This window comes from Sus scrofa, chromosome 6 (genome assembly GCF_000003025.6).
Source record: "Sus scrofa isolate TJ Tabasco breed Duroc chromosome 6, Sscrofa11.1, whole genome shotgun sequence".
NCBI lineage: Eukaryota > Metazoa > Chordata > Mammalia > Artiodactyla > Suidae > Sus > Sus scrofa.
Genome location: NC_010448.4, coordinates 81,679,216 through 81,706,916, shown reverse-complemented (window position 1 = coordinate 81,706,916; position 27,701 = coordinate 81,679,216). Strand labels below are relative to the sequence as shown.

The 27,701-nt window shown below is 46.5% G+C and overlaps 1 protein-coding gene across 2 annotated transcripts in view; it reads left to right on the top strand.

The window, feature by feature from the left end:
- The window catches only part of CNR2 (cannabinoid receptor 2), a 33,389-nt gene continuing 20,054 nt past the window's right edge, over positions 14,367–27,701 (top strand). Inside the window, exon 1 of one of the 2 annotated variants that reach the window (XM_021095532.1) lies at positions 14,367–14,520. The gene's annotated coding sequence lies outside the window, so the exon portion shown is untranslated. Of the gene's footprint in view, positions 14,521–25,740; positions 25,932–27,701 lie in introns of those variants that run through there. The other variant, XM_021095531.1, reaches the window with a different exon arrangement.

The following is a 27,701-nucleotide window of genomic DNA, read 5'->3' as shown; positions in this document are numbered from 1 at the left end:
TCCTACCCTGAGGGATGTGTGTGGGGGTGGGTGGGTGGGGGGCTCTGCTGGAGCCATAAAGTCTCTCTCAGCTTCTCTTTTCCCCCTTTTTTTTTGAAACCACATCTGCAAACTCTCAGAAAGAAAATGCTAGGTTGAGTTTCAACCCCCAGGCTGGAAGGCATGATTTAGAAGTGTTTCAGGAACACTGACATTTATTGTAAAGGGTTTTTGAAAGGTGTTCTCATTTTCATCACACTTTAATGAGCAGAAATAATTGCCTGAGTGCTTCGGCTTAAATGAGGAATCCACTCCATCTACTTTTTTTTTTCCTGAGCTCTAATTCAGTCCTTGGAGCTGGTTTGGATGCTCTGTGGGTGCAGAGATGAAGATGACATGAGTCTTGCCTTTAAGAAGTTTTGACAGTGAGAGTCAGAATTGGGGCAACCGTGTACACTGCAGTGCAGAACAGGCCAGGTGCTCCGAGGGAGCTACAAATAGCTAGAAAAAGGTTTCTCCACCTTTACCCACAGCATGGCTTTCATTTACAGAAGCCCTTTCGCTTCCTTTCACAAGCTCTCCTTGAGTTTCGCACCCCCCACCTCCAAATGGGGCAGCACAAGCTCCAGAGCCTGACAGCCTGGTTTTGAATCCCAGCTCCACCACTCAGACATTGCACAACCCTGGGCAAGTTACTGAAAGTCTCTGGGTCAGTTTCGTCATTGGTAGAACAGAGATGATGATGTCTAGCTCACTGGGTAGTTGTGAGGATTGAGGGAAGTGTGGGTTTAAAGGGCTCAGAGCCCAGGAAGTGCTGAGCATTTAATTACATTCGCAGTGACAGCACTTCCATTTCATAAATGAGGAGCCTGAGGTTTAGCTGACTTGGGCAAGTTGGCTTAGCCCAGAATCATCCAGATTGCATCCAAGATTTCTGACTCCACGTTCAATGCTCCATCGGTGGTTCAGCAACCTGAACACTATGGGAATTCAGAACCTGACCCAGGGTTTGGGAAAAGGGGTCCAGGTGGGGGTAGTGGAAATCCAGGGAGGTTACCTAAGACAGCATGCAATGGAGATTGTCCTTGAGCTCCCATATAGGAAAACTTTCATCTAAAGATGAATTCGTGGGAGTTCCTGTTGTGGCTCAGCAGGTTACAAACTCAACTAGTATCCATGAGGATGCAGGTTTGATCTCTGGCCTCACTAAGTGGGTTAAGGATTTGGCACTGCCATGAGCTGTGGTGTAGGTCACAGACTCAGCTCAGATCCCACGTTGCTGTGGTTGTGGCGTAGGCCACCAGCCACAGCTCTGATTCGACCCCTAGCCTGCCATATGGAACTTCTGTATGCCACAGGTGTGGCCCTAAAAAGAAAAAAAATAAATTAGTTGAAATTAATTTGGAAAGATACCTGCACCCCAATGTTCATTGGAGCACTATTTACAATAGCTGAGACATGGAAACAACCTAAAAAAGTCCATCAACAGATGAATGGATAAAGATGTGTGTCACAGTGGGTCAAGGATCTGGCATTGTCACTGCAGTAGGTCCCTGCCATGGTGCAGGTTTGATCCCTGGCCTGAGCAGAGCCCAAAAACAAAAAAATGGAAGATTCGTGTATATATATAATGGCATACTACTCAGCTATAAAAAGAAGGAAATAATACCATTTGCAACAATATGAATGGACCTAGAGATTATCATACTAACTGAAATAAGCCAGATAGAGAAAAACAAATATCACATGATATCACATATGTGGGATCTTAAAAAAAAAGAGAGATACAAATAAACTTATTTACAAAACATAAACAGACCCACAGACAAACAAACAGAAAACAAACTTATGGTTACCAAAGGGGAAAGGGGTGTGAGAGGGATAAAGAGGATGAGATTAACAGATACACACTATTATATATAAAATAACCAACAAAGACCTACTGCACAGCACAGAGAACTATACTCAATATTTTGTAACAGCATATAAGGGAAAAGAATCTGAAAAAGAATATATATATATATATATATATGTCGTATGTATATATGCTATACATATACACACACACACATATATATATGAGAGTATGAGAATCTCTAATTGCATGCATGTTGCTGCGAATGGCATGATTTCATTTTTTGTGGCTGAGTAGTATTCCACTGATATATGTACCACATCTTCTTTATCCATTCCTCTGTTATGTTGCCTCCATGTCTTGGCTATTGTAAATAATGAGGTTTTCTTCCCAGTGGTCTCAGGCAGTGTCTCCCTCATTCCTTTCCCCAGCCACTGGCCTCCCCTGGGGGAATGGAGGGCAAGGAGGTTCACCAAGATACAGATTGGATCGAAGGGCCCTAGCGGTGACCAAGCTATGTTGAAGCTGAGAGTGTAGCCTGGTGTGAGGAATGGGCACAGGCTCTGGAATGGGAAGTTCTGGGTTCAGATCACTGCTTCTCTATTCATTTGTGTGCCTTGAGCACCATTCTTAGCATTAGTTTTCTCACTTGTGACAAGCATGGGCTTCAAAGCATTGCTATGAAGATTAGATGAAGTGATCTACATAAAGCACCTGGCTTAGTGCTTAGCACTTACTAAGCTCGTTTGGTGAGTGAACAAATGAGGGCCTGAGTGAGTGAATGCATGAATGTTCTAACAGGGAAGGGAGGGCACAAATGCAAATCTGGCAGGCTAATTCCTGGGACCGCTGGGAAGAAACCCCAAGTCCTGGGTCAGCCATGGAACTTGCATTTGCAAACCTGGCTGCACAGCAAGTTCAGATTGATGCCCTTATTGATTCTCCTATTCATACCTGCCAAATAGGGTTTATTTCAGTGCCAATTCCAGTCAACAGTGGCAGCCTGGTATGTTGCACTTTGGAGGGTGTGTGCGGTGTCTGGGCTCAGCAGGAATAAGAGCCTCCAAGGACTAGTCATGTCTACCATGGGTATTAACTAGAAGTATCAGCACTCAGTCCTTGCATCCACCCTCCCAATGTTATAAAGTTACATCTCTTTTCATATGAGGGGACACTAGGATACAGGCTCCACAAGGGCATGGACTTTGTTTTGTTCATTGCTGTAACCCCAGCACCTAGAACAGGGCCCCATGGGTATTAGGATCTCAATAAACATTCATTGAATAAATAAGGCAGTTATGACATAGAGCTTCAATGGATTGACTCCAAGAGTGTCACAGTCCTGGGTTTGAATTGCCCCTTGCTGGCTGGATAACATTGGGCAAGTCACTTTCTATAACCTCTCTGAGGTTCAGCTACTTCATTCATTCATTTGTTCATTCAACAAATATGAGCTGAACACTTAGTATATATCAAACACTGTTCTAGGCACAAGGGATGCAGACGTGACCAAAATATACATAGATCCCTGATGCTGTGGAGTTTCTATTTTAGGGACGGGAGACAGACAATGAACCAAATGAGTGAAATCTGTAGTGGGTGTCAGATGATGATAAGTGCTTTGAAGAAACATCAGTTGAAGCAAGGGGACAGGAAAATCTGGGCTAAAGAAGGAGACTTGCCTCCTGACCTGTAGGACCCTGTGAAGATGCGAGTCCAGGGCACAGAGGATGCTGGACCTGGTCTCAGCCAAAAACCCTTGGCGCTCCTTCCACCTCCTTCCTAGGAAAAGTTCTGTTGTATTTCCATATGTCATATAATATGGCTAGACGATCCTTACTGCTAAGTGTTGTGAGATTTTCTCACAGATGAGAAAGTTATTTGTGGAAACGTTTAGTTCTACCTAGAGATTATCACACTGAGTGAAGTAAGTCAGACCGAGAAAGACAAATATCAGATGATATCACTCAGATGTGGAATTTAATTAAAAAGGATACAAAGGAACTTATTTGTAAAACAGAAGCAAACTCACAGATTTCACAACCAATCTTAGGGTTACCATAGGGGAAGCAGTTGGAGGGAGAGAGGGAGGAATTAAGAGGATGGGAATAAGGTATATACACGACTGTATAAAATAGATAATTAACCGGAACCTACTGTAGAGCACAGGGAACCCTGCTCAATCATTTGCAATAAACTATATGGGGGAAGAAAGAATGGATATATGTACATGTATAACTGATTCACTTTGCTGTATACCTGAAGCTAGTACAACGTCGTAAGTCAATTATACGCCGATAAAATTAAAAACAAACAAAAAGGCGTATAACCTCCAAGGTTTTTCTGCTAATCACACGTTGTCTCTATTCACTTTGATTCCCAATTCAACTTTAAAAAATGTGTATGTAGTAGTGATATTTAACAGACAAAAAAGTCAAAATCAACTCGTCCTAAATGTAAGGATCCTCAAAAAGATTGGCCTGCCCCTGTATAAACTCTGTGAATTCTAAGAACAAAACTTTGGCTGGTGTTCAGCTTCACTGCTTCGCTTTCACTCAGAGGGAAACATTCTTTGAGTAGGTTTACAGTAAGAATAAAAAAATAAATTTTTTCAAAAAGTTTAGTTCAATGCCTTGTATACCGTAAGAGTTCAATACGTGGAGACTGTTACTGTTTTCCTTTCATTTATTCAATGGACTTTTACTAAGCGACCTACAGAAAATCAGAGCTGGATGGCCCACCCCATCTTCTAGTTGTGTAGGAGAAGATTCTAAGTTTCAGACTTGGTTCAAGATCACACAGCCAGGATGAGGCCGAGCCAGAACCAGAACTTGGACCCCAATCTGGCCTTGCCTCCACCCTTGTGGACCATTTCCTATGTCCTCTCATGGGTCCTGAAAGCTGTTGGAGAATTATTCATGGCACTCGTTAAAGCCTGTAAGAAAGACTTTATTCAAGGTGGGGATGGAGAGGTGGGGGTGGGGTGGGGATGTGGGGGGGATGTGGGGGTGGGGAGGGGTGGGGAGTTCTCCATGGCTGTAGAGACCACGGCAATGGGCTTTTGCAGTAGGGGAGAGATTGGACTCAACTCTGAATACAGTATGAGCAAGGGGGGATTTATATCCAAGGAGCAGGGAGGGTGTGAGTGGATGGAATATTACGAAGAGGCAATATCTGGCTAAGTGGCCTAACAGGATCCTGCTGAAGCCGGTCAGAGTGATCATCACCTGGGGATGGGCCAGGCTGAGGACCCCAATTAGATGTGGAAGGAGATCAGACATGGAGGATGGGGAGCGGGGATTCTTGCTAAATTTGGACACTCTAGAGATGAACATGAAAATCCGAAAGTCAAGACCTGATGGAAAAGTTCAAGGGAGCCTGAGTAGAGTTTGGTCGAGGAGAGAATCTTTGTCGCTATTCAGTCCCTGATTAAAAACCATGAAATTGTTTCATCGACTTCCTTTTCCTGGAAGGTTCAAGATAAACCTATTGACAGCTTCTTGAGCCAACTCTGAGTCAGGAGTGTCCAGCCAATTGGACATGTTGGCATCTGCCCAGAGTGGAAACTGCAGCCGCTGACCCTAAGGTTGCTTCATCACCGGCCCAGCCAGTCTGGCGGCAGGAAGCGCCTTCCTCTGCCCCATTTCCCTTGACCCCTGCAGGAGGCCACGGAGGCTGCCTCCCCTTTGTTTAAGGAATGATTCTTCCGTTCCTTCCCTGCCTTTGGGTTCCTTTTGTCCTCAGCCTTCTTGTTCTCTGAATTGGGGAGTGAAAAAGGGTTCTCCCCTCCCCACTCCTACAGGAAAGTGTCCTCTCCCCACCCCCACCCCATATGCTGCCTTCTCCTGATCTCTGTTCTCTGATTACAACTCAGTGCCTGGACCCTGAACGTGTCTTAAGCTTTTTGACTCCTTCAGAGTCTCAAGCATGGCTCTACACACATAAGTGGACAAATAAAGAACTACTAGCTAATTGACAGATGTAACTATTTAAGAAAAAAATACAGATTGAGAAGTAGGACTTGGGACCTAGGGAAGATATGCTGAAGAATGTGCATAGGCCTGGAAGAAGGAGTCAAGATCAAATAGAAAAGCAGGAGGGAGGAATTCCTTGGTGGCTCAACGGGTTAAAGATCCGGCATTGGCGTTCCCATTGTGGCTCAGCAGTAATGAACCCAACGAATCCATGAGGACATGGGTTTGATCTCTGGCCTTGCTCAATGGGTTAAGGATCTGACTTGCAGTGAGTCGTGGTGTGGGCTGGCAGCAACAGCTCCAATTCAATCCCTAGCCTGGGAACTTCCACATGCTGCAGATGCAGCCCTAAAAGACAAAAAATAACAATAATAATAAAAATAAATAAGGATCCAGCTTTGTCACTACTGTGGCTCTGGTTACTGCTGTGGCACAAGTTCAATGCCCAGCCTGGGAACTGCCTTGGGTGCCACCAAAAGAAAAAAAAAAGAGTACAGAAAAGCAGGAGGGAGGGGGCACTGCAGGTTGGGAGAATAGCATAACCAAAGAGGCAGAGGCAGTGATATGGAGGCAGATCAGAATACCAGACCTGGATAAGAGGTCCACTAACAAGTGTTTCCAGATTTCAGTGTGTGACCTGTTGGTGGGTGATAAAAAGTATGTCTTTAGCTCCAAATAGCATTTTCAAAAAATAAAACAGAGTAGAATCAAAGAGAATAAAGAGGATTGTTATCATTACATAAAATTGCTGTTGTAATTTCATTTACAGTATGCAAATATTATCAATGTACTGGGTCAAAATGTAAAATGCATTTTTCATGGATTATAACGCAAAAATTTTTGGAGTTCCCTCGTGGCTCAGCAGATTAAGATCTGGTGTTGTCACTGCTGTGGCATGGGTTCGATCCCTGGCCCAGGAACTCCTACATGCCACAGGCATGGCAAAAAAAAATAAAAAATATTCTTTCTTAAATCTCTTCCCAAACCAGCCTGTTCACGTCATAGATGAGAGAACCAGGCTTATAGAGAGAGCTAGGGCAGCCCTGGACCTGACTCTCACTGCTCCTTCTCCACAAACCATTTCACTCCTGAGTTATGGCTCCCATTCTTTTTACCATCCTGGAGACATCCCCTTAATTCATCCAACACACACTTGCTGAGGGCCCACCACGGGTTGGGCATTTGTGCCAGGAATGGGGATAGCATGAAGTTTATGACGGGAATGTGAGATTTACTGCCTGATGTTGGTTTTTCCTTGAGTTAACTGTTAAGTTTTTGTTCCAACTGGAGATGCTGAAGAAAAATTATTCTGACGTTTATTAAAGCAATAAGGAAGACTTGGTTCAAGGAAAACTGCAATAGGAAGATTGCAATAAGGGAGAGAGATGGGGCTCAACTCCAAATACAGCAAGGACAGCTGGGGACTTAAAGAGCAAGATGAGGGTACCAGTGGGTGGAAAATTACTAAGAAGAGACATCAAGGGTACAGGAATTTTTTTTCTTAATTTTTGCTTTTTAAATTAAAGTACAACGTTGTGCCAATTTCTGCTGTTGAGTAAAGTGCCTCGGTCACATATATATACATTCTTTTGTAATATTTTCCATCATGGTCTATCCCAGGAGATTGGATATAGTTCCGCATGCTACACAGTAGAACCTCCTTGCTTATCCATATTCTATATGTAGTAGTTCGCATCTACTAACCCCAAACTCCCCGTCCATCCCACTCCCCCCCGCCCTGGCAAACCACAAATCTGTTCTCTTTGTCTGTGAGTCTGTTTCTGTTTTGTAGATAGGTTCGTTTGTGCCATATTTTCGATTCCGCATATATGGTATCTTATGGTATTTGTCTTTCTGACTTACTTCACTTAGTATGAGACTCTCGAGTTGCATCCATGTTGCTGCAAATGGTGTTATTTTGTTCTTTGGATTCAGTAACTTGATCAAGGTGACACAGCTGTTCAGTGGCAGAACTGGGAACAGACGCCCAGGCCCATCTGCATCAGAGCCCAGATGCTTAACCACCGCGTCGTGTTGCTTCTTGTGGCCAGAATCCAGCTGGAAAGTCCAAATCCATTCCTCTGCTATCAAAGATGCCTGCCACAGGTCCTGCTCAGGAGCCCAGATATTATCTGCCTGTGTTTGCACTGCTGTCTAAGCCTAAGGGTGAGAGACGAGGCTATTATTAAACTCTCTCGGTCCCTAAGCCTGGCAGGCTCAGATCTGCCCTCGCACCTACCCACTCTGTTATTTATAGAGCTGATTATTTCTCTGTGGGGCTGGGCTGTGTGATGCCAGGGCAAAGAGCCGGTGGTAATACCCACATGTGTGGCCTGGGCACTGGAGGTCAAAATTTGGCTCCAAACCCAGGTTCTGTTGATCAACCCTCTAATTCATCTCTTCAACCATCCCGTGTCCCCAAGGCCCCCATGGGCTTGCTGAGCTCCTCAACATCTCCGGCCTGGACTTGCAGCAACAGAGAGAAAAACATCTAAAAGCTGCCAGTAGAGTTCCCACTCTGGCTCAATGGGTTAAGAATCTGATTTCAGAGGCTTGGTTGGGTGGGGTGTCGCTGTGGAAATTCAGATGCCATCCCTGGCCCCACACAGTGGATTAAAAGATCCAGCCTTGCTCAGATGCAGACCCTGGCCTGGGAACTTCCATGTACCTTGGGTGGAACATAAAATAAAAAAAATAAAATAAAAGCTACTAGTGGCTCCCTCCCTCTCTGTGCTGGGATCAGCGGGATTTGTCTTCTTCTTTATATATATTTTAAATTTCAAAAATATCTGCAGTGAGAATTGTTTCTCTTTTAGGGAAAAGAGAAACAATTCTATGACTCTCCATCCAGGTAACTAATTCATTGAGGTATTAAATTTCTTTTACCTCCCATCCTCCCTCCAACCCCCCTGCTGCCGCCACTACAGGTAACCCCTCTGGGGTATCTCTTTGGTCACCAAGTATCCCTAATTTGATTTTTTTTTTTTTTTTTTTTTTGCACCTGTGGCATGCAAAAGTTCCCAGGCCAGGGATTGAACCCTCACAACAGCAGTGACAACACCAGATCCTTAACCCTCTGAGCCAACAGGGAACTCCCAACTATCCTTGACTTTAAATGTATCCTTGTAAAATATGTTGTGCCATTTTGTGTGTGTAGATGTTTCCTAATCTACAAAGACAGTGTGCCACATGTCTTCTTCTTCTCTCCCTTTTTCTTTGAACTTGGCACATAGGTGGCCATGGTCTGTGACTTCTGTTTACTTTCACAATCAGCAAAAAAGGCCCACTCATAGCACAGGGTGGGTCTGAGGGATTGCAGGGGTAACTGTGAGTGGAGTGGAGTCACACATCCTCTTCTTTTGAAACACGAAGGCCATGCCTTGGACAAGGGGAGAAGAAGTACCCTTGGAGAGGGCGTGCCTGTATTCATCTATAAGAAGTTTCCACTGGTCCTCGCTGGGAGGGGCTGGCGAGCGAGAGGAGGGCACAATGTGGAAATGCCAGAGCCGGAAGGGTCCTTGGCATAGGTGGCAAACCGGAACCGGCCAGAAGATGTGTTGTTTGTTCTTCACCATGTCTGATTAAGACATCGATGAATTTCGGGAGTTCCCATTGTGGCTCAGCACATTACAAACCTGACTCGTATCCATGAGGATGTGCATTTAATCCCTGGCCTCGCTCAGTGGGTTAAGGATCCAGCCTTGCTATGAGCTTCGGTGTAGGTCACAGTCACGACTCGGATCTGGTGTTGCTGTGACTATGCATAGGCCGGCAGCTGCAGCCCCGATTAGACCCCTAGCCTGGGAACCTCTATATGCCGCAGGTGTGGCCCTAAAAAAGTAAAAGAAAGAAAGAGAGAAAGAGAGAGAGAAGGAAGGAAAGAAAGAAGGAATGGAAGGAAGGAAGGAAGGAAAGGAAGGAAGGAAAGGAAGGAAGGAAGGAAGGAAAGAAAGATCAAGGAATGTTATGTACAAATCCAGATTTGTAGTGTCTCTTTAAAAATCATATGGTTTGCCCATTTAAGCTCATTCCCCAAGGAACAATCAGCAGAGCAAGAGGCATAGCATCCTTAGACATGGCAAGGGCTCTTCAGTTGGCCACAGGCCTCCCTCTCCAGTTGCTACACCCAGCTCTCTACCAGCCCCTACTGTGTTTGCAAACTTGCCTTACATTTCATCAGATTCTTAAAGGGGGCCATGAGCCCCCTGGAAGTTAAGAACTATAATCCAAGGATGCCAGCCACCACTACAGACCACACTAATTGATCACAGCATTTTTTTCCTATTGAGCTTCAATTCAGCCACAGAATCCATCCCAAAACAATGTTCTAAGTGGCCGTCACCAAAATGCCAGCCTTGACACTGAGGTAAAATCTTACCTGCTCTTCCTAGAAATCCAATCATCTCATTTTCTAGAGGAGGAGACTAAGGTGCAGAGACAGGAAGTGATTTACCCAGGGTCTACACAGCTTGAGGACCAGATTAGGATCCTTGCCTAAGGATTCATAGTAGGCACCACCCCTTCTCCCCCCAAGTCTCCTCCTGATTCCAATTTGTCTCCCAAATAAAACTTGAGTAATCTCACTAAGATCTACTCATTCACAATTATTTGTGTGTGTGTGTGTGTGTGTGTGCTTATACATTTTAATTTTTATTAAATTCTTTCTTGTAGTGGTATTACAATTTATTTAGAAAATCAGATAATATATGTGTACATATACGATCATTAAATCTCACTGTGCTTTTAAAAATCTCTTCAGATCAAAAGGGGAAATAAAAGAAAGAAAATTCTGTTTATGTATCACTCCCAGAACGTAAGAGGCTTAAAAACTTTCCTCTAAAGATGTCCACCTCCTAATTTCCAGAAGCCTGTAAATGATTACCCTTCTGTGTTTTCCTCCCTTCTTTTCTGCTGCCTTGCTTTTCTCTTCCTCTCTCTCTCACATCAGGAAATATGAAAAACAAGCAGAAAACATTCTGAATAAGAATTCTAGAGTTCCCGTCATGGCGCAGTGGTTAACGAATCCAACTAGGAACCATGAGGTTGCGGGTTCGATCCCTGCCCTTGCTCAGTGGGTTAAGGATCTGGCATTGCCGTGAGCTGTGGTGTAGGTTGCAGACACGGCTCAGATCCCGCGTTGCTGTGGCTCTGGCGTAGGCCGGTGGCTACAGCTCCAATTCGACCCCTAGCCTGGGAACCTCCATATGCCGCGGGAGCGGCCCAAGAAATAGCAAAAAGACAAAAAAAAAAAAAAAAAAAAAAAAAAAGGAGAATTCTGTAGGTTACTTTCTCCAAGAAATGAAAGATAAAACGCTGTCAGCACTTTACAACTTTTCTGTACACACTTTCTAGCCCGGTGCCTCTCTAACATCACCAGGAGCAAAGCATTCACAATTATTTATTGAGCACTTATGGGCCAGGCACAGTGGCCAGTTGCAGAGGATCCAGCAGTGAATGTGAAAGGTGGATCATGCTGTTGTGGGGTTCACAGTCATCCCCAAAGGGAAAGACAAGAATCCTAAGTGTAAGAAGTGCTTATAACTTGCCTGGGTAGTCAGGGAGGGCTTTCCAGGGGAGGCAGTGACATTGCAACTGTCATCTGAAGGATGAACTAAGAGGGGAATTTTTTCTACTCTGGGGAATGGCACTGAAGGCCCTGAGATTAGAGAAAGTGGGGCATCTTCGAGAACTTGAAACAAGGCCCCAGGGCCCCAGTGGCTCAAATATAGAGAAAAGAGAGCTTCCCTCCCACCCAAATCCCCACTGCCCACCCCTGTCCCGGTTGAGCAGCTTTTCCTGTTTAATGTTTGGATGTCTTCTTTCAATGTCCAAGTCCCTTGCCTACTTAAAAACACTTTTAGGTTTTGTTTTTTTCTCTTACTACTGTGTTACAAAACTTTTTTGAATTCATTACAATTATTTAAACCAATTTTTAATAGTCACATCCAATTCCAGCATATGGATATACCATAATCAATTAAATAATCCCTATCTTATTGAATCATTAGAGTGGGTGCTGGTTCTTACTAGCATAAATAATACCACTGTAACTTCTTCGGTCATATGATTCATTTCATGAAATAGATTTCTGCAAGTTCATTACTGATTGAAATGTTATGAACATGTTTAAGACTCAGGAGAGCAACAATAGCTTTATACACGTTATCTCACTTGATACCTACATTCACCCTTTGAAGATCCTCAGGTAAGGAAGCTAAGGCTCAGAGGAGGTGCATGACCAGGGTCACTTAGTCGCCTAGGTGACAAGGGAGCCGGTTGGAAATGCGGACTCTCAGGCCCAGCTCAGGCCCACTGAGTCAACATCTCTGTACCTTAATAAGCTTTCCTAGAGATTCTGATGAACTTAGCATTTGAGAAACATTGACTGGGACCAAGTTCCTCATTCCTAGTTGAAGAAATTGCTATCAGAGGAGTTCCCTGGTGGCTCAGTGGGTTAAGGATCTGCTGTTTTCACTGCTATAACTCGGGTCACTGCCATGGCTCGAGTTTGATCCCTGGCCCGTGAACTTCCACAGGCGACGGGCACAGCCAAAAAAGAAAGAAAAAAAAATTTGAGGTCAGAAAAAGAAAGTGACCAGACACTGGAGATCCTCCCCAAACAAGAATTTAAACCTAGGCCTAGCTCAATTCCAGAGACTATGCCCAAACCACTGCACCATGCTGGAGAACCTTGTGGCCCCTTACTTTCGGCTTCTGCTCCCACTAAGTACACAAGACTCTCTGTCTCATTGAATGCTTACCAACATCACTGTCAGTTTCCTTTTCCTTTTTGCCCAATTTGTTAAGTGAATCACCATGTTTTAAGCCTGCCTTATGCAGCCATCTAAAAGGATGCTTGGAGTAAAAATTTGTAAATATACACAAATACATGTCCACTTAAATATCACCACCAATATCTGCATTTAGTAAATTAAGATAATGGTATGTCAGGTTTTTAAAAGCAGAAAATAGCAACAGTTTGATGAGAATATCTCACATTGCTTGCCAGAGCATTTTGTTCTCATTGTCCCAAATTAATTCAGGCGCCAGCATCTATGTTGGAAACTGAGTCATCTGAACAGTTCAGAGGGCCTAGATGTTACTGAAGCTGCCTCCTTGAGGCTTGACGGGAGAGATACCGCCCAGGAAGTTTCATTCTTCAATCAGGCCCCAAGTGTGGTGGTGCTCTGGGCCCAACCATGGGCAGATGCATCCAGTAGATGGCAGCATCTCACAGAACAAGGACTGGGGAAGCCGACTGTCCGCTAGGAACTGAGAAAACTGACGCCTGACCATCCCATGCAGGTGCAACTAAGCTCCCGTGGGGAAAAGGAGAACAGACTTCCTGTGTGGGTCCCATCAGCCCTACCCAGGGTACCCAGGAGACTTGGAGATTCTGGACCAACTGAGCAAAAAGGGCCCTTAACCATCATCTTGTCTAGTGCTGCCGAATATGTGTCCAAGGACCAACAGAATCACCTGGGAACTTGTTAAGAATTCAGATTCCCGGGTCTCGCCCCACAATACTTTGGTCAGAAACTTGGGGTGGTGTGGGCCAGCAATCTGTTCTCACAAGCCCTTCAGGTGATTCAGATCCATTGGACGTTGCAGAAGCACCTATCATTTTAGGAGTAGGGAAATCGAGGCCAAAGGAAGTAACTTATCACATAGCCAGGCAGTGGCAGAACCACCCTGGAACCCAGATTCCCAGATTCCCAGTCCTTTTCTTTCTTTCTTTTTTTTTTTTTTTTGTCTTTTTAGGGCCATATCTGCAGCATATGGAAGTTCCCACGTTAGGGGTCAAATCAGAGCTATAGCTGCTGGCCTACACCACAGCCACAGCAACGCCAGATCCAAGCGGCACCTGCGACCTACACCATAACTCATGCAATGCCAGATCATTAACCCACTGAGCGAGGCCAAGGATCAAACCCACATCCTCATGGATACGAGTCGGGTTCTTAACCCACGGAGCCACCAGGGGAACTCCCCTACACAGTATTTTTAAAGATTTGACTTTGTGGGCAACCTTCTAAGACTGGAAGCCACTACATAAAAGTCAGGATTTCTAGTCTCGGAAAATGTGGCCCATCTTTCAAATGCTTTGACCATTGGCAATTGGGCCTGCACTCCCCAGGGGCTAGGCTTCCCTGGAGCTGAGAGGGGTGTTCCCCATTCCCCACAGCCTGCACCACTCCCTGGTGCCCCACACCGGCACTCTTCACCCATTTATGTTATCTGCCTGGTGCCTGAATGCATCTGGTTCAAAGCTCTGATCTGGAGGGGTAGAGGCATTCGTATGGAATGTCATTCTAGGTGATCTGTACCAGGCTAGTGCCTTATCCCCATTTTACAGATGAAGAAATTAAGGTTTAGGGAGGTTAAGTGAATTGCTTAAGGTCATAAGAACTGGCTGGATTAGAACCCAAATCCCGCAGCTCCAAGGACAATACCCTGGTCAGAGATCCCCATGAAAAACAGTTCAACTCCAAGGGCAAGAACGTTGTGGCACTGGGGACCCAGAGGGGAAGTTGTGACAGGGACGGAAGGCCACACTCACTCATCTGTGAGAAAGCAAAAGCAAGAGACAGCTGGTTTGGGGGCAGCAGTCCAACAGGAGCTCTGGCTGGGCCCTAGGGCCAGGCTTTAGCCACACAACTGCCAGGACTCCTCAACACCCAGCAGGGTCAGGGAGCTCAGCCACAAACAACGGTGAGTAGTTTTTCTTGCTGTTTTATTTTTTTTTTTATTTTTTTTTTTTTTTTTTTGTCTTTTTGTTGTTGTTGTTGCTATTTCTTGGGCCGCTCCTGCGGCATATGGAGGTTCCCAGGCTAGGGGTCGAATTAGAGCTGTAGCCACTGGCCTACGCCACAGCCACAGCAACTTGGGATCTGAGTTGCATCTGCAACCTACACCACAGCTCACGGCAACGCCAGATCGTTAACCCACTGAGCAAGGGCAGGGACCGAACCCGCAACCTCATGGTTCCTAGTCGGATTCGTTAACCACTGCGCCACGACGGGAACTCCCTCTTGCTGTTTTATTTGGGGATCCTTCCTCATTGCAGAAAACCTGTGTTCTTAACTTACCCCTTCCCTCCAGGGTTGGGAGAAGCTGGGTGGGCCTGCCAGGGGCCAGGAGATGGATGTCCCGTGAGGCCTCCTGAGGTTTTTGAGGGCCAGCACTGGAAGGCACAGGGCTGGTCCAATCCCTACCTTCAGACAGGTCAAGAATCAGCCCTCGGCTTTCATGTCTATCAAAGTTAGGATAGAAGGTGATGCTCACAGCCCGCAGACAGCCTCACATGTGCCAGGTGCTACTCTAAGGGCCTTTCATGATTAAATTTATTTAATCCTCACAACTGTCTACAGTAGGTGCTATTATCATTCCCCGCTCGGCAGACGGGGCCTCAGCTACTTACCTGATGTTACAAGGGCATGAAGTGAGGGTGCTGGGCTTGCACTTCGGCATCTGGCTCCACAGCTTACTTACTCTTTGACCACAAGGCTATCCTGCCTTACAAGGTACAGGCTTGAATAGCAGGTGGTGGCCAGGAAAGAACCCCAAAAGACTAGGGCTCGAAGAGATCACCTGGTGAGTCCTGGCCTTCATTTTACAGATGGGGAAACTGAGGCACAGAGAGACACGGATTGCCCAGTTGGGGCATCTCGGTAGTGTAATGTGGTCTAGTCCACGCTAGACTCAGAAGACCAGGGTCCACTTCCCTGGAGGTTCCACTCAGGGAACAGTAGTGCTGACACATGTGCACTGGGGCCAGTGTCTGGGTGTGAACCCCAGGGCTGCCTCTAGTAACCCTAGGGCCTTAGACAAATCACGCCACTTCTCTTCCAAGAAAACCTGGGCCCGAGACCATCACTCAGGCTCATGGAGGGTTGACTGGATGACGCTGGCTCCGGGATGGGGGTACCTGCATTGGGAGTGGCTGCAGAGGAGATTCTGTTCTTCACCCCACCTGCCTTTGCTCTGGATTGGAGATGAGGATAGATAAGGCCACAGGCTGTTTTGCCCTAGTATGGGTGGCATGCAGACATCTTCCAGGCATGAAGACCAGGATTGAGTTGGAGGAGGGGCTAGGGAGGAATTGGGGGAGGCCCCGGGAGATGGCATGGGCCTCAGCCAGTGAAGCAGGTCCTTTACCTTTTGGTTGGTTAACGCCAGTTTAGGGTGGGGAAATGGCAGCCCAGCTCAGCTGAGCAGAGCCCTCCAGCACCAGTCTCTTCTCTTCCCTCCTCATCTCACTGCATCTTCTCATTTTACCCCATGCTCTCGGATGTGTACAAGACATTCTTTTGTTCATTTTTATTAAAGAATGTTCAATAGGACTCTGAGCCCTCATCCTACTGGGCTGGTCAGAAGTTGAATCTGGAGTTCCCATCATGGCATAGTGGAAGCAAATCCAACTAGGAACCATGAGGTTGCGGGTTCGATCCCTGGCCTCACTCAGTGGATTAAGGATCCGGTGTTGCCGTGAGCTGTGGTGTGGGTCACAGATGCAGCTCGGATCTGGCATTGCTGTGGCCCTGGTGTAGGCCTGCAGCAACAGCTCCAATTAGACCCCTAGCCTGAGAATCTCCATATGCCATGGGGGTGGCCCTAAAAAGGACAAAAAGACAAAAAAAAAAAAAAAAAAAAGACAGAAGTTGTATCTCAGCGTGTACTGAGTTTCCCTCACCCAACCCCCACCTTCTAGCACCAGACATCAACTCTTGGGGTCTTGTAGGAGCACAAAATGACAGAAGCCACTCTGGCTCCTCCTAGGATGGATGCCCATTGTCCAAAGGGGTTTGATCCCATAAAGTTCAGCTCTGTGCACTTCTCTGGCATGCCTAGAGTTCAGATTCTTTGCCAAGACTTGAATCCACTGTGTCTTGGGTTCAACCTCCAGGGTACGCCACCCAGCAACTTCCCCCAGAGGTCCTGCTATCTCCCCAAGGCACTTTCAGGCCACAGCCCAGGTCCCCAACCCTCAAGGGACCAATGGCCTTTGGTCCCTTCCTTGGGTGGGGCCATCTCTCCTTCAAATAGTTTGTTTCTACTCCCACCCCTGCAAAAACTCCTTGAGCCAGGAGACCCCAAGGGAGCTCCTCAAAGGGAGATGGGTTGTCCTACCTTACGGAGAAGGAAAAACAAGTCTCAAAGGCAATAGGGACTCCCTCAAGATCATGCGGCCAAGGAAGAGTGGAGCCCTTGTTGAGTCCTGCTTTGTGGGCTCCAAAGCTTGGGCTGTCATCACCGAATCCTCTGGAAGACCAAGTCTCCTTCACCAATTAGACCTTGGCTTAGTCACATCACCTGTGTAAACCTCAATCTCGTTAGTTCTAAAAATGAAGCTATAGTAGGAGTTCCCGTCGTGGCTCCATGGTTAAAGAATCCAACTAGGAACCATGAGGTTGCAGGTTCAATCCCTGGCCTTGCTCAGTGGGTTAAGGATCTGGCGTTGCCATGAGCTGCGGTGTAGGTTGCAGATGCAACTCAGATCCCAAGTTGCTGTGGCCCTGGCGTAGGCCAGTGGCTACAGCTCCAATTAGACCCCTAGCCTGGGAACCTCCATATGCCGCAGGATCGGCCCTAGAAAAGGCAAAAAGACAAAAAATAAAAATAAAATAAAATAAAAATGAAGCTATAGTAGCATTACCTATTGTCTCAAAGGGGTGCTTGTTATTTTTTTAATTTAACACTTCCTGAGCATCCTCGTACCACAGGCAAGAGCTCTGCTAGGACGGCAGCCTCGCCTCATTCAATCCACATAGCAGCCTATGAGGGAGATGTGTCACTACCCACATTTGCGAGGTGAGAAACTAAAGTTCACAGAGGGAGTTCCCGTCGTGGCGCAGTGGTTAACAAATCTGACTAGGAACCATGAGGTTACGGGTTCGGTCCCTGCCCTTGCTCAGTGGGTTGACGATCCGGCGTTGCCGTGAGCTGTGGTGTAGGTTGCAGATGCGGCTCGGATCCTGCGTTGCTGTGGCTCTGGTGTAGGCCGCTGGCTACAGCTCCGATTCGACCCCTAGCCTGGGAACCTCCACATGCCGTGGGAGCGGCCCTAGAAAAGGAAAAAAGACAAAAAATTAAAAATTTTAAAAAAATAAAACTAAAGTTCACAGAGGCCAAAGACTGCCCACGTTCGCGCAGCTGGTCACATGACAAAGCCAAGCCTCAAACCCAGGTCTGTCTGAATCCAGAACCACACTACATGGTGGTGAGAATCAAAAGGAGAACAGAGGTGGAAAGCATCTCATAAGCATGAAGGTATAAAGCCGGGTTAGCCCTCTTCCAGCAGAGGTCAGAAAACAGTAAGACCGCAATTCCCTCTTCCCACCAGCTCCTAGAGAGACAGGGTCCACCGTGCACCCTGGGTGTGTCCTGCCCCACCTCCCTGCAGTGAAAACCGCAAAGGAAAGAAAATGGCAGACCAGGGCAGATCAATGGGGTAGGACAGGTAGGGAGGAGCGTCCCCAGTGTCATCAGGCATGGGAAGCAGAGCTGTTGGTATCCCATCCAAATGCGAGAATGATCATGAGACCTTGGGCAGAAGTGACTACATGGGTTGGGTGTCCTCTGGGTTTTGCAGCTTCTTCTCTCCTCCACCTGTTCACAGGCCCCCACAAGGGAGGTCCCCTTATCTCTCTCACAGTGAGTCAGAGGCAGCTCCTCCCACAAAGTCCCCTGTCTTCCCCTCCCTGGGGGTTGAGGCCACCCCAGAGTTCCTCTTTAAGAACCCCAGCTGTGTTCCACGGTGTTGCTTCTGTCAGAAATCAGTGAGTCCATCTGTTAATGTGTCTCTGTGGATCTGCCTGGATCCTGGGGAATCTGATGGAGCCAAAAAACAGGGGATGTGAGCCTGCTGAGGACCAGGGGGCAGGGAGATGCTTCATGGACCTTCTCTAACTCATCACATTATACCCACTGGACAGATGAGGCCACCAAGGCTCAAGCACAGCAGGTAAATGGCAGGGAGAAGAGTCAGGCCTGGGTCTGTCTTTCCAGTGCCTTCCACCAGCATTCCCAACAAAGTTTTCCAGAAGATTCACATTAATAGAATGTTTCCTTTTTTTTAGTTAGTGAAATCACTTTGCTAATTAAAAGATATTTTTCTTTTAATGTGAGAGCTGCTTAAGGTAAATGAGAGAATCAAAAGCACCAGTTAGTGGTCATCAAACAAATGACTCCCAGTGGGCTGTTCATCATTTGGCCACTGGAGTGGCTTTGGCTGATACATGGTTTTCATTGGTCTTATTCTTAATCTTATGTTGCTTAATTTATACCTTTAATGAAACAAGCAAAGGGAACTCTGCAGTCGAAAATACAAGGAAATAGGACAAGGGACATGGTGACCCCTTTGCAAATTTGCCTCAGGGTTCACAATTTGCCTTTATCTGACCAAATTCCTTACATAGCTTATCAGGGAAATTCTTGTAAGTCACAGATTGTTAAAAGGAGAAAATAATATGTATTTTTTCTTTTCCTACGTTGAGCACATTGGTGATCTATACCTGCAAGGCATAGGCCGAGGGATGCTTGCCAATAGGGACTTGAGATCTTTTAAGCATCAAATGCAAGAATGCAAAGCCAAAAGAATTGATCTGTTCCGTAGCATGCATCAGAATTGCGTTTCTTTGTAAGGCTGAATAATAAATATTCCATTATATACTTGTCTGAAAAAAAAAAAAAAAAAAGAATGCAAAGCCCCAACTCATAAAAGTGATTTCTGTCTTCTCGTTACATTTCAGTCCATTTTAGTGTCCATTTGGTGCCCCATAAAACCTCACTTTAAAATTTGTTCAACAACCATGCATTTTCTTCTGTCATGAATTTAAATTAAATCCTGCACATACACCACCTGTAAAGTGCGGAGAAGTCAAACTTTGTTTTCACATATCATGCATGTAATTTTTTTTTTCTTTTTGCCATTTCTTAAGCCACTCCCGTGGCATATGGAGGTTCCCAGGCTAGGGGTCTAACTGGAGCTGTAGCCGCTGGCCTACGCCAGAGCCACAGCAATGTGGGATCCGAGATGCATCTGCAACCTACACCACAGCTCATGGCAAAGCCAGATCCTTAACCCACTGAGCAAGGCCAGGGATCGAACCCATAACCTCATGGTTCCTAGTCGGATTCAGTAACCACTGAGCCACAACGGGAACTCCTCATGCATATAATTTAAATAAAATAAATTGTTGTGGAAATTTCTGAAATAATACACTTATTTAAAATAACACATTGGGAGTTCCCGTTGTGGCGCAGTGGTTAACGAATCCGACTAGGAACCATGAGGTTGGGGGTTCGGTCCCTGCCCTTGCTCAGTGGGTTGACGATCCGGCGTTGCTGTGAGCTGCGGTGTAGGTTGCAGATGCAACTCAGATCCCAAGTTGCTGTGGCTCTGGTGTAGGCCAGTGGCTACAGCTCCAATTCGACCCCTAGCCTGGGAACCTCCATATGCCGCGGGAGCGGCCCAAGAAATAGCAAAAAAAAAAAAAAAAAAAAAGACATAAAATAAAATAACACATTGAAGGAGTTCCCTTTGTGACTCAGTGGTTAACAAACCTGACTAGGATCCATGAGGATGCGGGTTTGAACCCTGGCCTTGCTCAGTGGATTAAGAGTCCAGCATTGCCATGAGCTGTGGTGTAGATCGCAGACGTTGCTTGGATGCTGTGTTGCTGTGGCCGTGGTACAGGCCAGCAGCTACAGCTCTGATTTGACCCCTAGCCTGGGAACCTCCATATGCTTCAGGTGCAGCCCTAAAAAAAAAAAAAAAAAAAAAAACAGTACATTGGACTTAATAACCTTTCCTTTTTCATGGACCACACAAAAGTATGACATAGTCCAAATAATTCTCATTGGGGTTTGTAAAATTATTTTTTTATAATTTTTTTATTTTCCCACTGTACAACAAGGGGGTCAGGTTATCCTTACATGTATACATTACAATTACATTTTTCCCCCACTGTAAAATTATTTATTACTGTGAAATAGCTCCTGGATCAGAAGTTGAAGATGTTCTTGTCCCATCGCCCCATTCTGTTTTTCAGTACACTAACTTGCCAGGTGAGAGGGCCACGCTCAGGGCATGTGGAAGTTCCCAGGCCAGGGATGGAACCCAAATCACAGCTGTAACCAGAGCCACAGCAGTGCCCATCCTGGATCCTTAACCCCCTGAGCCACCAGGGAACTCCCACCTCGTTCTCCTTGATTTCTTAAATTTTGGATATGATCCTTAAGTAACCTGGCAGAGAAAATGCACACAAAAACCATAAACACAAGAGCTGACATTTGCCGAGGATTTATTAAGAGCCAGCCAGGCGCAATGCTATGCTTTTTCTACATGCCACCCATCCCATGCACGCCTCACAAGAGCCCCGAGTGGAGATACTTTCATTACCCCCATTTTACAGATGGGGACATTGAGGCTCACGGTGGTGAGGTACCTTGCCCAGGAGACCACAGATTTAATAAGGGGCAGTATCAGAATTCACAACGGTGACTCAGAGCTGCCTCTTAAAACTGTCTATTTCAGAGTTCCCATCGTGGCACAGTGGTTAATGAATCCGACTAAGAACCATGAGGTTGCGGGTTCAATCCCTGACCTTGCTCAGTGGGTTAGGATCTGGCGTTGCCATGAGCTGTCGTATAGGTCGCAGATGCGGCTCGAATCCTGCGTTGCTGTGGTTCGGGTGTCGGCTGGTGGCTATAGCTCCGATTGGACCCCTAGCCTGGAAACCTCCATATGCCGCGGGAACGGCTCTAGAAAAGGCAAAAAGACAAAAAAAAAAAAAAAAAGTCTATTCCCCTCTTATTCTGAGTCGATCTTTACCTATTAACCAGCTCTGTTCACAGAAGTACGAGATAAAATCTGGGTCACCCGGCAAAGAGTGTACTGAAAGAACCAGCACTGCTGGATCTGATTCCAAGTCCCAGGCCGGAAATGGTACCATGATTTCCTCTCATGGCCCCAGAGACCAAAAGCCAGACAGCCTCCCAAGCGCACATTAATTCTTTCTGTCACCGCTCAGGGCTGTCGTGGAGGGCATGTGAGGGTCGGCTCCACGGGGTTCTGGCTTCTCCTCATCTCTCTGTGGCCTGAGTGCTCACATAGGCTTTAATTTATCCTCTGCCTCTCTCCAGCTGTCCCTGTGACCCTCCAGCCACTCTGTCATCCTTCACAGATCTCAATGGCCTGATGCTCCACAACTCAGCCTCTTTGCGGGTGACAGTTTCCTCAATTATACAATGGGGGGCATACCCGTCCCCTCGTTGGCTTGCCATGTAGAATGTATGAGGTAACGTGTAAAGCATGGCACATGGGGTCTGGCACACACTATACAGTAAGCACTCATTTGTGTTACTTTCTATTATTGTCATGATCAAATGTGTGTTTCCTGAGCTGAGCCCCCAGGGCTCTCCGCATCATTGCCCCAGCTCTCTCGCCTCTGCTCAGGGGAACCAGCCTAAATTGTGACCTCCTACCCACACTGCCACAACCCTAGGAAAAACCAGAAGCAAGATGAGGCAGGGAGGGAGTTCCCGTCCTGGCTCGGTGGTTGACGAATCCGACTAGAAACCATGGGGTTTCGGGTTTCGATCCCTGGTCTTGCTCAGTGGGTTAAGGATCCGGCGTTGCTGTGAGTTGTGGTGTAGGTTGCAGATGCTGCTCGGATCCCGCGTTTCTGTGGCTCTGGCGTAAGCCGGAGGGTACAGCTCCAATTAGACCCCTAGCCTGGGAACCTCCATATGCCGCGGAAGCGGCCCAAGAAATGGCAAAAAAAAAAAAAAAAAAAAAAAAAAAAAAAAAAAAAAAAAAATTAGGCAGGGAGGAGTTCCCATTGTGGCTCAGCAGTAGCAAACTCGACTAGTATGTATCCATGAGGATGCGAGCTCCATCCCTGGCCCCGCTCATGGGTGAAGGATCTGGCGTTGCTGTGAGCTGTGGTGTAGGCCGGCAGCTGCAGCTCCGACTGGACCCCTAGCCTGGGAACTTCCATATGCTGTGGATGCAGCTCTAAAAGGCAAAAAATAAATTAAAATAAATTTTTAAAATAATAATAAAAATTTTTTAAAAAGATGAGGCAGGCCCCATCCTTTGGCATCTGGCCCAGCCAGGAAGAGGTAGAGCAGCCTATAAGGACAGCACAGGGGAACCAGAATGCTCACCACGCAGTCACCCTTTTCTTACACTCTGCTGCTGTACAGAGGAGCCGCCATGGAAAGGCCTTGTCTTGTTCATCTTACAGAGAGCACTTCATGGGCAGACGTAGTGTCAGCCACTGCAGGTTTCTGCAATGCTCCCCAGGAGTTCCTGTCTCGGCTCAGTGGTAATGAGCCCAACTAGTATCCATTAGGACACAGGTTCGATCTCTGGTCTTGCTCAGTGGCTTAAGGATCTGGCATTGCCATGAGCTACAGTGTAAGTTGCAGACACTGCTCGGATCTGGCATTGCTGTGGCTGTGGCATAGGCCGGCAGCTACAGCTCTGATTTAACCCCAGCCTGGGAACTTCCATATGCCGCGGGTGTGGCCCTAAAAAGAAAAAAACAATGCTCCCCAACCCACGCACTCCCCTGCCCCACTGCACTCCCCAAGGACTCCTGAAACAGAGATTTCACCAGCAGCAAGTACTCCCAGGGGGAGGGAGATTCAGAGACTCTTATTAGCATTTACACTTTATTTTTATTTTCTGTGGCCACACCTGCGGAATATGGAAGTTCCCAGGCCAGGGACTGAACCCAAGCCACAGCTTCAGCCTACGCTGCAGCCACAGCAACACTGGATCTTTCAACCCACTGTACCCAGGCAGGGATTGAACCCACGCTCCACAGCAGCCTGAGCTGGTACAGTCAGGTTCTCAACCCATTGCACCACAGTGGGAATGCCCGCATTTACGCTTTAATGACTGAGTTCCTAAAATTTTCTGAAGCAGGTTTTCTTTGAAAGAGGAGGATAGGCCTTTAGTTCCTATCACAAAGATGAAGATAAGGGCAGAGAATCAGAGTGGTGCCCTGATTAGCACAGGTGCTCCCAGTAGGAGCAGAACAAAGACGTGTCTTCAGACAGCATGTCAAGGGGCCTATCTTGAGACCCTGAACCCGGGGTTCTGGTAAAGCACTTACAGCATTTTAAGATAAAGGTCCCCAGGACAAAGCTGCAGGATCAGGAGGTGTGACAACTCTGGGCCTGGGCCTGGACTCAAACTAGGCTCTGCCCTTGTGTATGACCTTGGGCAAGTCATTCATCTCCATCAGCTTGTCTCCTTGCCTGTAATAGAGAGGTTGGGTGAGAATAGTACCACCCTCCCTGCTTAGTGTGAGAAACTGAGTTTATGTGCAAAGCCCAATGCTTGAGAGTTCCCCTGTGGTTCAGTAGGATCTGCGGCATCTCTGCAGCACCAGGACGAAGGTTCAATCCCCCGCCCAGCACAATGGGTTAAAGGATCTGGCATTGCCACAGCTGCAGCGTCTGATCCCCGGCCCAGGAACTCCATATACCAGGGGTGGCCAAAAAGGAAAAAGAAAAAGCCCAAAGACCAGTGCTTGGCACACAGCAAGCCACTGTTAAGGTACAGCATCCCCTACTCCGAGATACCTGTACGTTCACAGCGGGGCAGGTCAGGCTCTGCAAGGCCTTTCCTAAGTCCTCTTGCCACAGATCCTTTGAGAGTCACTTTTGAAATGTTAAACCAGGTGTGCCCTTCCTGCTGATGTGTATTCCATCAATCTATCTTTCCCCCATAAATCGACCAATTGTGTCTACTTTGAGAATTCTAAAGACAGTATCCATCCTTGAGGATTTTCACAAGAGTCAGAGAATTCCTTCAACCAATTCATCCAACAGATATTTCTCTCTCTCTCCTTTTTCTCTTTCTTTTTTTCTTTATTCCTCTTTGGCCTATGGAGTTCCCGGGCCGGGAGTCAGATCTGAACTGCAGTTGTAACCTACGCCACAGCTGCTGCAATGCTAAATCCTTTAACCCATTCTGCTGGGCCAGGGATGGAATCTGCAACCTGGAGCTGCAGAGATGCCACCAATCCCATTGCACCACAGTGGGAACTCCCCGACAGATATTTCTTGAGCAGCTGCCTTGTGCCAGGCAGCATTCTGGGCACCTAGGGCACAGCAGTGAACCAAACAATGAGCATCTGCTCTCTTGAGGCTGAGTTTCCAGGGCCCTGGCAGCTAGTGATGGTGCTGGAGGCCCAGGTTAGAGGAAACAGTTCAAGGGGGAAGGGAGGGAAAGGACACCAGGGAAGCGATGGTTGCCCAGAGTCCCCAGCCCCTTCCATCCAGACGCCTGCCTTCCATGGATGGGGTCTGGTACCAGGCTAGCATAGCAGCCTGGCTTTGAGTTCTGACTCTGCCTCCTACAAGCCGTGTGAACTCAGGTGGATCCATCCAGATGAGCCTCAGTTTCCTCTACTCTAAGGGAGTGACAAATAAGACAGTCTACCTGCAAGGGCAGTGTGCAGGGCAAAGGCAACAGGGTAAAAAGCCTCCTTGTAGTAGCTGCCACAAAGGAAGCACCAGGGGACAGTGACAAATTCCTTTTCCTCATGTGCTTTAACCACAATGACATATCACAACAGACAATGCAGAAGCAGAGTTGAGAATCCAGCCAAACAATAAAGAGCTTTCCCCTCAAAGGTAGTTCCATTAAAAACATATTATTTCTGTTCACATGGAGCAAGTTTATTAAATGTTGTTTTTAAGTTGGCAGTTTTGAGTTCAAACACAGGAAAGAGGTCACCCACATCAAGGAAAGCCCTTTAGGGTCTGGTAACTTTAAAGATGGTAGAGGGGTGCTGAGACCAGGAAGTTTGAGAACTGCAGCTCCAGGCTTTCTCGGGCCGGCTCTTTTGCAACCTGACAAATCCCGCCCCCCCACTCCCCGCCTCTGCCCCACCCAGCCCTCTGTGGTTTCATTGCACAACCTACAAAGTGGAAGGACCAAGTTGGAAGGTTTTTGAGATCTCGTTTGGTGCAGATGGACATTTTAGAAAGGCACTGTTTGGCCTAAGATTCCCCAGCATCGCTTCCACCCAAAACCGGAACTGGATTCCAGGCTCCTGTCTCCTTGGCCCAGGACGTGAATCATGATTACACGCTGATGGGTACTGACTTCCTCTTTTTTATTTTTTATTTTTATTTAATTTTATTGGGATATAGTTGACTTACAAAATTGCATTCGTTTCAGGTGTACAGCAAAATGAATCAATCATACATGTACATATATCCATTCTTTTTTCCCATACAGGTTATTACAAACTATTGATTCGATTTTCCTGTGCTATACAGCTGGTTCTCATTAATCATCTATTTTATACAGTAACGAGTATGTTATCTCCACCTTCCCAATTCTCCTCTCCCTGCAACGGTTTCCCCTGCGCTAACCGTAAGACTGGTTTTGAAATCTGAGTTTGTTTCAGTTTTATAAATAAGTTCCTTTGCATCATTTTTTATTAGATTTCACATGTAAGTGATATCATATAGTATTTGCCTTTCTCTGCCTGACTTACTTCACTCAGAATGATAATCTCCAGTTCCATCCATGTTTCTGCAAATGGCATTATTTCATTCTTTATGGCTGAATACTATTCCATTGTATACATGTACCACATCTTTATCTATTCGATGGATATTTAGGTTGCTTCCATGCCTTGGCTCTTGTAACTAGTGCTGCAATGAACACTGAGATGCATGTATTATTTCAAATTATGGTTTTCTCTGGATAGATGCCCAGGAGTGGGATTGCTGCGTCATATGGTAGTTCTATATTTAGTTTTTTTAAGGACCCTCCATACTGTCCTCCATAGTGATTGCACCAATTTACATTCCCACTAACAGCGTGGAAGGGCTCCCTTTCTCCACACCCCCTCCGGCATTTATTGTTTGCAGACTTTTTGATGATGGCCAGTCTGACTGGTACTGACTTCTTTACCCCAGCCTCGTTAATACCCATCAGCCTCCCAGGCACAATCTCAGCTTCCTGTTTACTCAGCTCCAGAAATCCTGAATGTAAACTGGATTTTCTCCCTCTGCTTTCCAAACACACTTCCACCCCTCTCTCCTGCCTCTCACTTCTCTCTTTGACCACCCTCCCCCCACACCAGCCCACGGGCACAGCAGACATAACATTGCCATTCTCGTTTGTGGCTAAACAGCAAAGAACTTGGGAAATTGAGGAAAAAGCTATAATATGTATACATACGATAGGTGCATGTGTATAGTGGCATTATACATATATGTGTATATACATACACACACACACATATATATATTTATGTGTGTGTATGTACAGCAGTGCCAAACACTGTATTCAGCACAATGTTATCCCAACTAATCCTTATGCTTCACCACACCTGTGAAATATGTACTATTTGGGAGTTCCCTTGTGGCACAGCGGGTTAAGGATCCATGCTGTCACTGCTGTGGCTCTGGTTATAGCTGTGGTATGGTTTCCATCCCTGGCCCAGGAACTTCCACATGCCACAGGTATGGCCAAAAGTAAATAAATAAATAAGTACTATTTGTTATTCCTATTTTACCAATGAGAAAACCGAGGAAAAGAGGGAAGTGACTTTACCCAAGGGCACAAAGCTAATACTTGGCTGAGTTGGGACTGGAACTCAGCCTGACTGGCAAATCTGTGGGGATAAGGAGATCAGGGCTTCACCAGGCTCGTGGGCACAGGACTAACACCTGGGCCGGTTAATGGTAGCGGTGGAGGCATGACTGAATGAAACGGGTCGCAAGAGGAAAAAAACACCAAAAGAAAAGAGACGCCATTTGCCCAGGGACTAAAGACTGAAGATTGCCTGTGTCTGGTATCACACGTGGGCAGGGTCATGCCTTAGCTCCTATTCCTTTAACCAACCTGACTT